The sequence below is a fragment of the mitochondrial genome of Solanum lycopersicum (assembly GCF_036512215.1).
Source record: "Solanum lycopersicum bio-material TGRC:LA1421 mitochondrion, complete genome".
Taxonomy (NCBI): domain Eukaryota; kingdom Viridiplantae; phylum Streptophyta; class Magnoliopsida; order Solanales; family Solanaceae; genus Solanum; species Solanum lycopersicum.
In genome coordinates, this window is record NC_035963.1 from 121,834 (window position 1) to 137,500 (window position 15,667).

General features: G+C 45.1%; 2 non-coding genes across 2 annotated transcripts; both read right to left on the reverse strand.

Moving 5' to 3' along the window:
- Positions 1 to 845: 845 nt before the first annotated feature.
- On the reverse strand, positions 846 to 917 carry trnQ(TTG). Its single transcript has one exon. It is a non-coding gene; the product is annotated as a tRNA-Gln (tRNA).
- A 3,275-nt stretch (positions 918 to 4,192) lies between these two features.
- trnG(GCC) lies at positions 4,193 to 4,264 on the reverse strand. The gene has a single exon. It is a non-coding gene; the product is annotated as a tRNA-Gly (tRNA).
- Positions 4,265 to 15,667: the final 11,403 nt, after the last annotated feature.

Consider the following 15,667-nt stretch of genomic DNA (forward strand, 5'->3'; position numbering starts at 1 on the left):
ATCACTGAGGCCATACAAATTGAACATTCCAGAAGCTTCTAGAGACCGGCGCCTGGGTACGGCAATTGAGGTTGCTCCTGCTATAATTCAAGGGCCATCAGCAGAAATGTCTCGAGGAGTAGTTAAACGGGCAGGAGATAATAACAGAATAATTGTGTGCACTGGTGGACCTAATACTTATGTACCCGGGCTAGCGCCCTCTCTCTTCTGTGCCCTCTCTCTCTAGCAGAATGCTATCTGTTCTTATTCATATATTACCTTCCATTAGAAAAAAAAAAAAAAAAAAATGAAAAATGTTAAGATATTCTTAATGATATTCGGGCTTCTACCCAGCAGAGTCTTCCATAACTGACCGACCGGTGAAAGGATAGCCGGACCCGTTGAAAGCCGGCAGTTATTGATGGCTTGGAAAGAAAGCTGGGCTAGGTCTTCTTCCCTTAGAGAGGCTTATTCTCCTTTCCCGAGTTCTCAAATATTTGCTTTTGTCTCTGTTTATTCTATTATTAGTTCTATTGTTCCGATCCGCTTGTGTTTCAGGAAATCAAACCGAAGTCAATTCATTCAACAAGATCTGTTCGGATCAGATCTACCAGCGACCGGTTTACGGAACAAGGAGTTAAGCAAGGGCCAGGAGATTGATAAAAGAACCTGGCCGAAGTAAGTCTTGTGTTCAATTCCGCGGTTGGAAGGATTTCTTTCTGCCATCTGTCTTTCCCTTCTCTCTCTTCTCTTAGCAAAGGTAGGTGAAAGTCAAACCTTTGGCTTGCGGGCTCAGGGACTGCAGTCAGCTGCTTCCCCTGTAGCCGTCAGCTCGTTCTTGACAGATCCGATCGGGTGTTCATAATCTGGAGTAAAAGGATTCGAACCTTTGCATGCCGGTACCAAAAACCGATGCCTTACCACTTGGCTATACTCCATAGGCCTGTTTTGGACGGTAGGAACGGGGAGAGGGGGAAGGGAGAAGCAGGGCTCGAAGAACGAGCCGAGCCGTGCAAGGACGCGGGGATATAGCAAGTAAGCAGCAAGGTTCTCCCCTTAGGACCGACTACAACAAGCTCGCGACTCTAATAGAAAGAAAGGGTAAGCTCTCTGCTCTATTTGCTTGCAATGCTATGCCTATCAAAGTTGGCGAAGGCTTCTGTAACCTTAGACTCGTTACGCTGTTCGACCGAACTCGTTGGCTCCGCGTCCACCGAAAGTCGGTAACCTTCGTCACCGTCAGCATTTGGTACTCTCTCGATAGCTTCAATAGTTCACTGAAAGCCTTTGGTGTAATAAACCGCAAGCCCTTCAGAAAGAAAGACATAATATAATAATGAATTAATTAATAAACATTAATAATTCAAAAAAGAAAGGGTTGGTTAAGAACTATTGACTGTAAACCATAGCAGTTACAGTCACTCAATGGAGATGTTCGCCTTTGTTTGGAATGAAGATGGATGAACAGGCACTTGAGCCTGGAACTGATGAAATTCGGGGAAAACATGGAAGCGGTCACTATACTGGGGGGGGCAAGACATGACCGCGACTTAAGAAAAAAGTACCCTTGAAAAGACTAAAGGAACGGGGGAATGACTACCTGTAATAAAGCACAGGCTAATACGAGCCGACCAGAAGAAGCAAGGCTTAGATTACCAGATCCTGGACACAATCTTCCTAGAGATGGAGAGCCACTTGACTGTAAGGAAAGGGGCCCTTGGGCCACTTGCCTCGCCCTTTTTTTTGCACCTATCCTTCTTGCTTGCTTACCTATAGCTCTCTTGTCTTAGTGACTCTTCCTCTTTTCTAGGTTTTTTTTCTGAGTGTTAAAACGATAGATTTTTCATTTGCCAATGAATTGGATCCGCCCCGATTCGATCAATAATGGGATTCTTGGCTAGAGAAAGGTTCTGTGACATGGACGCCCAGCCCAACTCGGTCGGTCGGTTGGCCCACCTAACAGATGATGATATTCTCGATCGATTTGATCGAATTTCATTCTTTCTCACTATTCAGAACAGTGGAGCTTTCGATCAAGATCTTCTCGCCTCACCCGTTTGGGCTCTCGCTCGAATCGGAACCTTTATGCGTAGGTAGGCTTTCGACTCAATCTAATAGCCTACCTATCGGGCGCCAATAAAAGAGAAAGTTTTCGCATGGGCTCATCATCTGATGCAGAACCGATGCGAGAGGGAGAAGCGGGGATTGATAGCTTTCAAGAACCAGTGGAAAGGAAAGACTTCTTCCCTGCATTCCTTCCTTTCCAAAAAAAAGGAAATTTCTTTGGGCAAAAACCTTGGTAGTTTTCAAACAAATCCAATGTTGGGCCAAGCCTTGCCAGCCGGTAATAGCCGAAGGCATAAAAGGGGGAGATAGGGAAGAGGAGATTAAGGATAGTCACTCCACTCCATAGATAGTGCACACAGATTCTTCTTTCATTTTCCATTCCTTTCGGGTCGGAAACGCGGGCTGCTAGTGGGGCTGTGCCCATTCTCCCTCTTCTTCCGCTTTACAACCGGAATAAGGAACCTTAGAATTCACCCTACCTGTCGATGAAAAAATGGGATTTGAGAGGAGCTGAAAGCCACTTGACTCTAAGGAGAGGACCACCCGCTAGCGGATCAGAAAGATTTGTATGGAATGTCCTACTCCTGCCTGAGCTTTCCGATCAACCAATCCCCTATTTCAGGGACATCTGTGTTAGGTAGGCCCAGGGATCACTGATTAGTCGAATGAGCCCATCTCTCTGGCCTATCATTTGTTGGTCGATCCGGCTGGCGGCTCCTGCATCTCCTGCCTCTCTATGGGGGCCCCTTTTTTTAGACTAGTTTGCTGCTAGGAGTCCCTAGAGTCGAATTAATAATCAATAGAAGTCCCAATAGAAGTTGACTGACCTGGCTCTTCAATCGACGATCTACTGCTCCCTCTTAATAGCAGATGCCCATGCTTTGATTCGAAAGCCCTAGCCATCCCCAGGTATTCAGTGTCTGGTTCGATAGGACCAGGAAGAGAGGACTCTTTTTTTTCCTCCTCCCTTCAGTCCAGTTTGAACCCGTCCCAACAACGAACACCTTCCTACTGCAAGGTGAGGCTCTGCCCTTCCCCTAGAATCCACTCCGGGTCGGAGGAGCAACTAGTCAAACTTCTTGAGCAGCCGAGATATTGAACAACGAACATTTGAAACAATTCCTTGCCTCACCCTGAGATGAGAGGGAAGGTCGATTTGACTCGAATCCTGGACCTGATCTTGAATCCTACACCGGTTAATGATGCGATGGGGGAAGTTTTTCTTTTTTCATCAATGCTGGCCCAGTCGAGGCTCGTCCATGCCCAATCCCGATGGGCCTTCGATTTGCCCCTACCCTAGCTCTATAATCCACCCGTCTTCCCCAGTCCCTGAAAGCCCTCCGGGGGCCTAGCCCTCTTTCTCCACTCGAGTCTGAAGTTTAGCGGCTTTCATCGTTGACGAACACCTGCGCTAATAAGACAAAGAAATGGAGAGTCTATGCCTTGAATGAATCAGTAACAACGGATTAGTGGAATGAGGGATCAAGAGACGGATAGGGAGGGAATGGCCTATCAATCATTGGTTGACCTTCCCTTGAACCAGTCACGGAGCTCTCAACTGAGTTGTTTAGGTTCTGGAATTCCATCTCTAGTTGGGGCTTTCGATTCGAAAAAATGTGGTGCGGGTTCATCTCTCTCGACCAGTTCAGGTGAGAGGGAGGATGTAATTCAGCTCGACCTACAGGGAGAGGGAGGGTGATCGAGGGGACCCAGACTTTCGATTTCTTCTCTATGGCGGGAGGTTTCTTTCGTATCAAGAGTGTGTTGGGGAGGCCAGGGAAGATGGATTGGATCGAGAGGCGATGCTTATGCTTCTTCTTTCTCGATAGGATTCCCATCATTTTCAGTCTACGGCGAAGGAGACAAGGGCGAGGCACCGAACATGTTCTACCCTCAACCTCCATCCGTCATTAGTAATCTCAATTCGCTTTTCCTATTCACTAGTACACTGCGCGCTACAACTAGCAGCCCCTTTACTAGGTTGGGAAAAGGCTAGCGCGCTAGCGCGCAACGGCTGATGAAAAGCCAGCAACTTCTTAGGAGTCAGATAGGGTTGGAACCCTATACAAGGGGCTGCTTGCTGCTCGCCCCTATCTCTAAAGTGGCTTATGCACTCCACTTGTTACCACTAAACGACGAAGCCAGGAGCGGAAGGAGGGACTTGAACCCTCAACCTTAGCCTTGGCAAGGCTATGCTCTACCATTAAGCTATTTCCGCCAGCTAGGGTAGTGGCGAAGCACTACTGAGCAATTCACGTATCAATTGATACGGACGACTTCTGTTTTTCCGCCGGACCACAGTCTTGACCTCCGGCTACGAACACGAGTAGATAGGCGGTTAGGGGGGGAGAGGGTCGGCTGGGCCTGCCTTTTCAATCAATCTCCGGCCGCTCAGTGCCGCGATTGGTGCGAGTTGTAAGGAGTCTTGGTCTCGAGTCAAGCTGGGGCGTCATTTCATTCTCGTAACGGGAATGAGTGCACCGCAAGACCAGACAAGTTGCTCCCTCGCCTCGCAGCGGCGGCATCTGTCTTTTAAGTTAAGTCATTTCCTAAGACGGCTCCTCTTATTCTACGATAATCCAAGCTGCAGCGGCACCTCATGAACTTCTTACTGGGGCAGTACTATAATAGGCATTTGCGAGTGTTTGGATGCACGTGTTTTGTTCATATTCCTGCGCAGTTAAGAGAAAAATTGTCCCCAAGGCAACCACTTGTGTCTTTCTTGAATATGCTCAGTCCGGGTATATATATGCTATGACGTGAAATCCAAGAGAGTCGATGTATCCTTAATGCTCTCTTTAATAGGGTCGCCTCATATTTTCCTTAACCTAATTAATCAGCCCCGGGGGAGAATGATGATGGAGATGTATTGCGGCCTTCTCCTGTTCATCAACTCGAACCTCATTCTTCTGCAGTTGATGTTACGGATTAGCCGCACTCTTCAGGCCAGCAGCTTTGCTCAGCATTTTCTGCCGACTGTCAGCCTGTTCAGCTGACCTCAGAGGATTCCTGTCACCCGGCACAGCATGTTTATTCTCGGCGGCGATTACAGCCTCTTTCCCAGGGTCAGGCTACTCCAGAAGATCAGCAGTCTAGCCCAGTTGCTTCCCTTCCAGTCGCTTCCTAAAATTCTGGATCCCGCTCTCAGCTTCGTCGATCCTCTCAAGTTTCTTATCCTGTTGAAGGCTTATGAATCGTTTTCCCCAAAACAAAAGATCGAGCTTACCTCATCTCAGTTCAATCTTCTCATGAACCTGAATCATTTGCTGAAGCCTCCAATCATTCTTGCTGGAGAGATGCTATACAGGAAGAAATCAATGCCCAGGAAAAAAATAATAAGACTTAGTCTCATTGCCTGCAGGGAAAGAAGCCATTGGCTGCAAGTGGATTTACAAGATCAAGCATAAAGCAGATGGCTCGGTAGATAGATACAAGGCTAGATTAGTAGCTAAAGGATTCCTTCAAGAATATTGAGTCGAACCCCTTTCCTTACAGTCAAGTGGCCCAAGGGCCCCCTTTAGAGATAGGGAAAACATTTGCTTCAGGTTGCTAAACACCATTCGTGGCATTCTTGCCTTGGCTGCAATCAAAAGGTGGCCTTATTTCAATTTGACGTGCAGAATAGAATGCCTTTCAACAACATAAGGGAAGGGGGCAAGAATAAGTTTCTATTCAGCCTCCTCCAACTCCAGGCTTCTCTTCTCCTAGGAATCCTAACTTGGTATGCAAGCTCAAGAAAGCGATTTATGTTACGGCCTCCGGCAAGCTAAAGCAGGCACAAGAGCTTGGTTTGAAAGGTGACAGCAGCATGTATAAGAGCCGAAATAGGAGTAGAGGAAGGAGCCGGTTTTCAAATAAGTAAATCGGATCATTCAATGTTTATAAGGAGGTCGACATCAGGTATTGTCCTTCTTCTGCGTGGATGACATTGCTTTCTCTAGTAATGACTTAGCTTCGATAAATGAGCTTAAGAGAAGATTAAGAACCCAGTTTGATATGAAAGATTTAGGAGACTCAAAGTCTCTTCTGGAGATTAAAGTGATGAGGTCGCAAAGAGTTTTGGAACCCAGTGCAAGTATTCATTGGATTTATTGTCAAAAGCTGGTCTTTCTGCATGCAAACCGGAATAAGATATAAAATTAGCCTCAGATGCAGGAGAGCTATTGGATGACCCATCTACTTGCAAGGAGACTTGTTGGGACTCTTTTCTACCTGACTAATTATCGCCCAGACATTGCTTACACTTACAACATAGGAGGGAGTGATCAGCCGATTTTTATATGGACAAGCCGAGATCATCTCACTTAGAAGCTGCTTTTCGGATTCTGCGATACATCAAAACCTCACCGGGAAGAGGTTGATTCTTGTCTACGTCATCCTCTCTTCAGCTGTCTTGTTACTATTATACTGATTTCATTAAGGCAGTAGATTATTCTGATTGGATTTCGAACATCGTCCCCATGCCCAAGAGGGATGGACGTGTTCGCGTATGCATCTATTTTTCTCAATAAAGCATGTTCCCAAAGATGATTTTCCGCTGCCGAACATTGATTTGCTTGTGGACAAGACTATTGTTAAAGTATACCTACTACTCTTTTCTGACGATTCGAAATTCTCGTCGTCGGCTTCCTCTCCCTGTAGGTCGAGCTGAATTACATCCACCCTCGAGGTAGAGTTCGTTTTGTAATAGGAGCCCCGTTGGGCCTTTACGGAGCTTGGCCTGCTTTCGCATTAACTCACCATTTGGTGATTTGGTTCGTAGCAGCCCAAGTATATCCAGGAGTTCCTTTTACACGCTACGCTATCCTCGGCGACGATATCGTCATCGGAGATGAGCGGGTGGCTGAGCGTTATCGCGAGCTAATTCCGCCACTGAATGTTCCATTTTCGTTAGAGAAATCGTTAGTATCGTCAGTTGGTGCTTTGGAGTTTGCTAAGCGGTTCTTCGTACGCGGAGTGACTAAGGACTTTTTTCCTGTCTCCTGTCACATGTTAAGATCCTTAGTTAGTTCCATATCCCTTGTTCCTGTAATGAGGGCTATTATGTCTAAGAATCTTCCATTGTCGTATCGTTTACGGGAAGCTGGGTACCGGGTGTATACTCGACGCACGGCGCCTCCTAGGAGACACTGGAATCGGCATTTCCTCGTCTTTCACTCACCGAACGGTGTGTGTCCTCTCCCCTTTTGGATCTGGTTAAGCGCAACCACTGGTAAACACTTAACCTCTTATCAACAAGGTATGGTGAGGGGACCTGATTAGGCTCTTGACCCCTCGATTCCCGAGAAACTCAGTGATCTCGAAGTTTTTCGAAGCCTGGTCAGAGTACGACTGGTTAGGGGGGCATGGGTTTTGTCCGAATGGATGAAGTCCTTTCTCTCTTACTGGTCTTGGTATTACACTATCGCGGAGGAAAAAAAGACTCCCATTGAGGCGCTACTTAGCCCGTAGGTTGTGCCACTGGTGACTAACCATACAAATAAATTATATCATTTTAATAATAACTAATAACGGCGCAGTCTTCCGGTGTTACGACCTGGTGCTCTCTTGTGAAGAGCCAAAAGCTCTTGACGTAGGGAGGTTCGGTCCAGTCTGTTCACCTCAATTTGCGCCCTATTTGAGACTAAAGCAGGCGGGGTGGCGACCTCGTCTTAAGATAAGATATAGGCAATAAGACTTTAAGCGCACCTGAGCGCCTTTGCCCATAGAGAATACTGGGGACGAAAGTCTCTGGGGGGGTTCTATGGAGCAAGTCTCCCATTGCTTTCGCAAACCAGTGGGGACAACCCCCCAAAAAAACGAGTTTTCCACGCGGCGATCTTTATTTGAAATATGAGCCGCTAAAATTTCTCCCTTTTGAATGTATTTACCCCTATGAACCTGATGCATACAAGTCTTTCTGTTTGTTGGAAGGCTTATACATAATACATAACCAAAGGAATGCTTATAGTGTACCCATTACCTGATAAAACGATCTTTTCCGGTAAAAAAAAATGATCTTTCCCTTGTGTTCGGCTATAGCGGAAACCAAAAAATCTAGAGCTTATGGTCTTAAGTTCCAACCCAGTTCCAACAATGCACTTCTCGGCACATCATCGGTAGGGGAAAGCGGAACTGCTTGACGCTGTATACTAAATACAACAAGCCCGATTCGCATCATTATGCTCAATAAAAGGAATGAGGGAAGCGAAAATGCAAAATATTGGAATTGGAAGGAAGGGAAAATTGGAAGATGAATCTTTTCCCCGGAGCTGGAACAACTTGTTCTTCCTGACCCGATTCAACGCCAAAAAAGGGCTTGTCCCTACCTGAAAGTATTCATATTTCCTGAAGAAAGCATCTGTTCTTTGATCTCTAAGATATTTCATAAAACTCTGTATGGATCCTCAATCACCAATCCTTGCATGAATATGGGTTGTGCTCGAGAGGCTATGAATCGATTGGACCTGCCAATCGAATGAATCGTAACACTCGTAATGATCGACTTTACGAAGATTCCATTGGATTCCGGAAGCTCGTAGCATTGGTCCGGCACAATTCCCAAACTTAAGAAGCTGGGGGCGTGCCCGCCGGCCCCTGACCTGCCTCCGATTACTGAAAGTGAATTCGTTTTCAATTATCCTAAGCCGGCCTATCATTCATTGGTTAGGGTTAGGGAAAAAAGCTAGCTGGAAGTAATCTCTTCTTCTCAGTGAAAGCTAAAGGCCCTGGTATAGTAGGAGTGTGGTGCGTGCTCTCTTTATTCTGTAGATGCGCTCCTGGGAAGGGAAGCCAGAATTTTGGATGTAGATCGATCAATCCCGCCCTGTTCAAGTGATCGCCCCGAGCCGAGCGAGATTGGAGACCGCCTTAATGATTGTTCGTAATGGGCCTACCATTTAACGTACGTATGTCATGTAGTTTTTGTTTTTGTACCTTTGCCGTCCCTCAGCCCCTCTCCCACCCTTTCTATCTATCATTAGAAGTAGGGCGGGTGGCGTACCTCACTGAGCTATCGATCGCGAAGCTATCGCCCGGTTCAACCAACCGTCCGTCCTGGTGCCTTTGCTACTGATTTGACCGCTTCTCATCGTTAATCCGGGTTCACCTTGGCCCTCGCCCCAGAGTTCTTATGAAGACTCTGGTGGTGCATGTGTATGATAGGGCCCCCCATAAGCGCCAAAGATCGGTGATGTTGTCATGATAAGTGTGGGAAGTCGATAGTGTACTCGATGATTGAAGGACCTATCGACTTGCATTAACTTCCCGTGGCTAGTAGGGGGAACTTTAATGTAATTGCGGATCCATTAGAAAAAACTTGGGGGTCGGCCTCCTGACTTCAATGCCTTTATTGAAGTGATGAGCTTTGAAGATATGATTTTCTCGTTTGGATTATTTGATTGGGCTTTCAATGACAGCAAATTGACTTGGAGCAATAATCAAACCGGTCAACATTGTATCTGGGCCAGACTAGATAGAATCCTTTTGAATGGGGACTGCCCGCTTCTATATAAAAGCCGTTTTGCTTCCACCAGAGTTGACCATTTGCCTAGAGTATCCTCTGATCACTCTCCTCTAGTAATCTTCTTAGAAGATTATAATACTCGCAGGCCTGGGGTCTTTCGTTTCCAAAGAATGTGGATTCGGCATTACATTGATCTCAACCATGCTCGGGAAATCCTTTTCAAGTCTTCTCCAGGAAGATTGACTCGACAAATAAAGCACTGAATTGGCGAACTATTTCAGAATATAGAAATGCCGAAAACGAAGAAGGCCAATTTGCTCTTGAACAGAGTTGGTCTGCTGATAAGAAAATGGAGTTAGATTCGGCCAAGAGTAACCTTGAAAAACTTCTGCTTTACGAAGAAAGATAGAGAATAAGCACCTTGAACCAAATTCAGAACTTGTCTCTGTATGGCAGGAAGCTCTCAATTTATTTCATACATTACTTTCTTCTCAAGGTTCGGTGCTTGAAGATGAGATCCTTGAGACCATCCCCTCTCTAGTCACAGAGGAAGATAATAAGATGCTTACGAGCCCTCCTAATATGGAAGAAGTTTAAAAGGTAATTTTTAGCATGTCGGCGCGCACTAACCCAAAAAAAGGTCTCCCCTATCCTTTAAAGCCATCAGGCTTTCCGGATTCTTTTTATATAGAAAATATTGTTGGGATTTCAAAAACTTCCAGCCGGTCACCTTATTTCTTCGCTGAAGGTGCGATCCCCCGTTCCATCAATGCTACTTTCCTTGCTTTGATTCCTAATATTTTGATCTAGGACTACCTCTATTTAAATCTAAAAAAAAAAAATTCTCATCTTCTGGATAGAGTATAAAATAAAGTGGTAGGAGATGAAAGCATTGTTATCCAGTGGATTTTGCAAACATGTTCTTTTCTCGATGCCTATACACCTTCTTGCAGGGATTCCAGTTTCAAAGGGAGTTCTTGACCAGTTGGAAAAAATGTTAGCTAACTTTTGGGGAGGCGGTGATGAAGACAAAAGAAAGCTTCACTGGATATTTTTTGATACTATGTGCCTACCTATTCAGGAAGGGGCTTTGGGTCCTCCTACTACAAGACATTTTCAAGAGCTTTCAAAAGCTTTTCGTATGAAGTTTACCTGGTCAATAAGAGGGGGGTACTTTCAATGAGAAGAATATCAGAGAGCCAGGGGTGGAACCAGAAATCAGTGCTAGCTCCATTTCCAATCCGCCATTTTTAGCCCTTAAGTATTGGTGGGGTTGCCTGAAAATAGAACGGATTTCACTCCAAGTCCTGACAACCAGGTTTGGAAGCAGCAAACCATAGGGGCTTTCAGATAGTTTCTTTTGAAAAAAGCAGTCCAAAGTATGACTCCCTCTTATTGACCAGGCCAACTCCTTTACTAGTTATTTAAAATCATAGATGTGCTTGACGCACATGGAAACTGCTTTTTCAATGATATCGAAGCATTTTTGCCTCACAGAGTGGTTTATGATATCAGGAATAGTGGTATATTCACATCTCATCAGGAGGATAGGGGGATATGGAAAAAGAATCGTAGTGAGTCATTTATTCTCAAAGCTGGTTGGGAATCGATAAGAAATCGAACGGGCATTCAAGCTTGGACTCAATTTGTCTGGGATAAAGCCATTCCTACAATAATTAGCATTTTTGCGTGGAAGCTCTTATTTGACTTTGTATGCGGGGATTTCAGAATCAGTTAAGGGAAAAAATTCAGACGAAAGGTATAAGATTAGCAAGCAAATGCTTGTGCTGTTCGGAGCATGATAAATAAAGTATTGATCGCCTCTTCATCAAGAGTGAGCTTGCTATGGAGGTTTGGAACCATTTTGATCGCCTTTTCAATATAAGATCCTTCCAAACGGATTCCATTCAGTCCCGGCGGTTTAACAGATCTCGCAGGAAATCCCAAGTTGGCTACGTCACGTCTATGCTTACTATTTTTTCAGTTTGGGAACTCTGGAAGGAAGGCAATAGCAGTAAATTAGAAAACCCAATATCTCAACCGGCTGCTATTATTCAAAAAATTACTGACTGGCTGAAAGACTGTTCTCAGCTTCTTGACATCAGATCATCTTGGACGTTTACTGATTCTATTCTTCTGGATGCGCTCTACATTCATCAAGCTCGTAAACTCGCAATTGACTCCAAAATCATTGTTGATTGTGCTTCAATGAAAATAAAGAAGCCCCTAAAATTACCCATACCTAGACTCATGGTGGAGCTTCATTTCATCCAAATTATCGGCTGGCCATTTCAAAATCGTCTATACATTTAGAGAAAACAACAAAGTGGCAGACTCTTTAGCAAACTTCGGCTGCGATTCTCAGTTTGACTATAGGTTTTCCTCTACAGCCGATCTTCCTCAACAAATTCAGGTTTTTTCTCTCAAAAAAGTGGGCTTATTGAATATCATATTGGTTTGGCTTTGTTCACTTTCATTTTATTAGCAGTAATGTTTTTGGCTGTCTTGTAGCTCTTTGTGAGCAGGTCTATGTACTTTTTTTTTATGGGTAAGGTTTTGACATCCTCCCCCTTAACCCCCCGGCGGGGGGCAGATGGAGTATTGACGAAGATGCTTGGGACTGAACACATCCCCCCTTACTTAGTAGGGCTTAGGAACGATGTTGGCAAATGATTGTTGAATATAGTTACTCACCTCACAGCCCAATTTCCTCTGTGGGGTGTATACCGGCCGGGTTGCTGCCCGGAGGACCAAACCTGGCTGCTGGGACAAGCTTGGTATACTGTCTTCCCTTTATCAGCAGGCGGTATAGTCGCATTGCAATTATTCCACCAGTACGGGTCACTTTATCCGGATGTAACAGTGTAGTAGCAACTGCAGACGGGGTCGGCATGAGACGTCGGTTTTTGATTAACATCCTTTTGCCACTATCTTTCTTTCCTAAAAATGCAGCCCCTACCATTAGTCGTCTATGGAGATCTGGGATTCGGTATTGAATCAATCCAACATTTCGTTCGGTCACTTCAGCAGTCATAAAAAAACCTAATTCTATTGAGTTGATTCCATCTCCTTGACTTTGTTCACATTCAGTAGCAGCTTGCTGGTGTCCTTTCAGGTCAGGAACTCCTGCAATAGGCAGCCAGCCTATTGGAAAAAGACTACTCTCATCCCTCTCCTTTCAGTCGAGTGAGCTAATTTTTTTCGTGCTTCTTAAGTCGACGTTGACCTGTATATAAGTCAGATGTTGGAAAGGGAAGCCCCCATAATATAAGCACTCTTTCAGTCAAGTAATGCCTTTAGAGCCTATAGTATAGCTGAGTAGCTAAGAGCTTCTGGGAATTGAAAAACGCAGGAATCGACTTGTTTTGCGTTAATGGGGCTTTGAGGGACGTCTTCTCTTTCCCTTATCAAGCAAGTCACACCTAATCGCCCTTGATGCCATCTTGATAACTGGACTGAATGTCTCATCATAGTCTATACCCTATTGCTGGTTGTAGCCTTTGGCTACCACGCGAGCCTTGTAGCGATCAATAGTCCCATCAGACTTTGACTTTCTCTTGTATAACCACTTGCGAGCCGATACAAAAATTTCGAAATCAAAATTTCGCAGGAAAATGGGATGAACAGAAAGCTTTTGACAAAATAAAGGAATACTTCCATTCTAGTGCCTACAACGCCAGGAAGCCTTTATTACTATACCTATCGGTCACTGAAACCACTATGGGGTCTATGTTGGCTTAATACGATGAAGACAGACGGAAGTAAAGGGCCATATACTACCAACGTAAGAAAATGACTGACTACAAGACCAGGTATACCAATTTTGAGAAAACCTGCTTGGCGGGTAAGGCGGAAATTGAGGCATTACATGCTGTCTTACCCAGTACATTTAATAGCTTCCATGGACCTACAAAAAAAGTATTTGTTCGAGAAACCCGCCTTAACGTAACGGGAAGGACCGCAAGATGGTTACTGCTTCTGTCTGAATTCGACATCACGTATGTAACCAAAAAGGAAGGGCGATAGCAGAACACCTTGCACCCTATCAAGGAGGAACATGAGTTTAAGGATTGCTTCCCAGACGAGGAAATAGCTGTCACAGAAGAGGAGCTGAAAGCCACTTGACTGTAAGGAGAGGAGGGCATGGAAATTTGACTTTGATGGCACGACTAATCAAAATGGGTACGGAGTAGGGGCATTGCTGATTGCACCTGATGAATCGCACACCCCCATTGCCATTAAGCGGAACTTTTAAGGAACTAAGAATACCACTGAAGATGAAGCATGTATCCATGGATTAAAGACTGCCTTGACCCTGGGAATATAAGAAATCGAAGTATTTAGGGATTCGACGCTTATCATCTGCCAAACTCAAAAGAAATGAAAAACCAAATATGAAAAACTTTTGACATACCATGCTTATCTTGAAAAGCTCACTGAGCAATTCAAGAAAATAAGTTTCTCTCCACTACCCAGAGAAAAAAGAAGTTCGCGGATGCATTGGCAACACTGGCCTCCATGATAAACATTCCTGAGGGAAAGTCCGCCCAATCATGATAGAACAAAGAAGCAGCCCGGTGTATTGCAACCTAATAGAAATTTTTGAGTGGACTCCCGGCATGTTCAATAGGGATCTTTTGGCCATTGAAAGGGCACCCAACGGTAAACCATGGTTTACTGACATCAGGGAATATATTGAACACCAAACGTATCCCAAACATGCAACGGAAAATGATAAGAAGACAATCAGGAGGTTGGCAATGCAATTCGTTGCGCGGGGATGCGATTCGCCAAGCTGGGGCAAATCTTTCCCCTATCTCTAAAGGGGGCCCCTGGGCCACTTGACTGTAAGGAAAGGGGTTCGACTCAATACTCTTGTGTGTATCCTTTGGCCACCAATCTAGCCTTCAACCCCTCAACTGCTCCATCAGCTTTTTGTTGACTTTATAGACCCACTTGTAGCCAATGGCTTCTTTCCCTAGAGGAAGAGAGACTCAATCCCAAGTAGCAAACCATTCTAGTGCTACGATCTCTTTCTGCATAGAGCTGCCAGCAGGGTTGAGATATGGCCTCTGCAAAGGTATCGGGTTAAAAAAGATGGATGAAATTGCAAAAAATACTCGTGGGAAGTAGACAGAGACTTAGTTGATACAAACCTATGAATAGGAAAACGAAGACGGGTGGATCTACGTACCCCGAGAATAGAAGCTAGAGAACCTAAGTCTGAAGAAGAGTCTTGGTTCGAAGTATAGGGAGAGAGGGAGACCACTGAATCAGTTGGCTCAGCTCCGAAAACTGAGTGACGAGAATCTGTCTTCACAAACCTGCGAAACTTCCCCTTAAGCTGATCACTCTGGTCACCCGGATCTTGCTGACTCTATTAAATCGGAGAATTCTGATGCTGTCTCACATAAACTCCTCAATAGTTCCACCCCTCCCCTCTAAGGGGAGACAGGGGAACATAATGGCCCACCATCACAGGGAATCTCAAAGCCCCGAGCTCCGTAGTAAGTTCGAAAAAGGTGACATGTCGAGAAAGGTGGAATCGTCGTGTAGAAGGATCATTAACACTTGTAGCCCTTTTGAGAGAGGGGTACCCCAACCTCACTCAAGAAAACACATAGAGTGAGATGTAGGGCTCAGTTTGTCTTGTGCAGGAGATGGAATTTTCACAAAGCACGTGCATCCGAATAGTCATCGGTTTGAATAGTCATCTCTTTGAAAGAGAGTAAAACGCCCAAAGATAACGTGTAGAGGAGATCGCTCACCAATAATAGGAGCCATCGTCTTCTTACTCAGATAAGCGGCCATCATTAAATTGGCTTTACTAGGGATCCTATAATAGGGAACTTTCATTCCCAGTAGAAGTCCTCGAGCAACTTGACTAATACTAATAAATAAGGGGAAGGCCCAACATTTTCTATTAGTATAAGGAAGGCGCTAGCTAGCGCCCAACCTATACAAGGGCTTTCCACCTCCATTTGGTCGTGCTGCTATGATGTAACGTGCAGTCGTCCCAAGGCAGCAGGATGTATGGTATAGGGCCCCCTATTTTATCTCCCTTAAAGTCCTTTATGGATTTCGAGTCGGGAATAGAGCTGTGGCTTATTCGGCGCTATATCACAATGCATTCTCGGGCATAGCTGTTCACGAAAGGTGGCATGGGACATCTGTCAG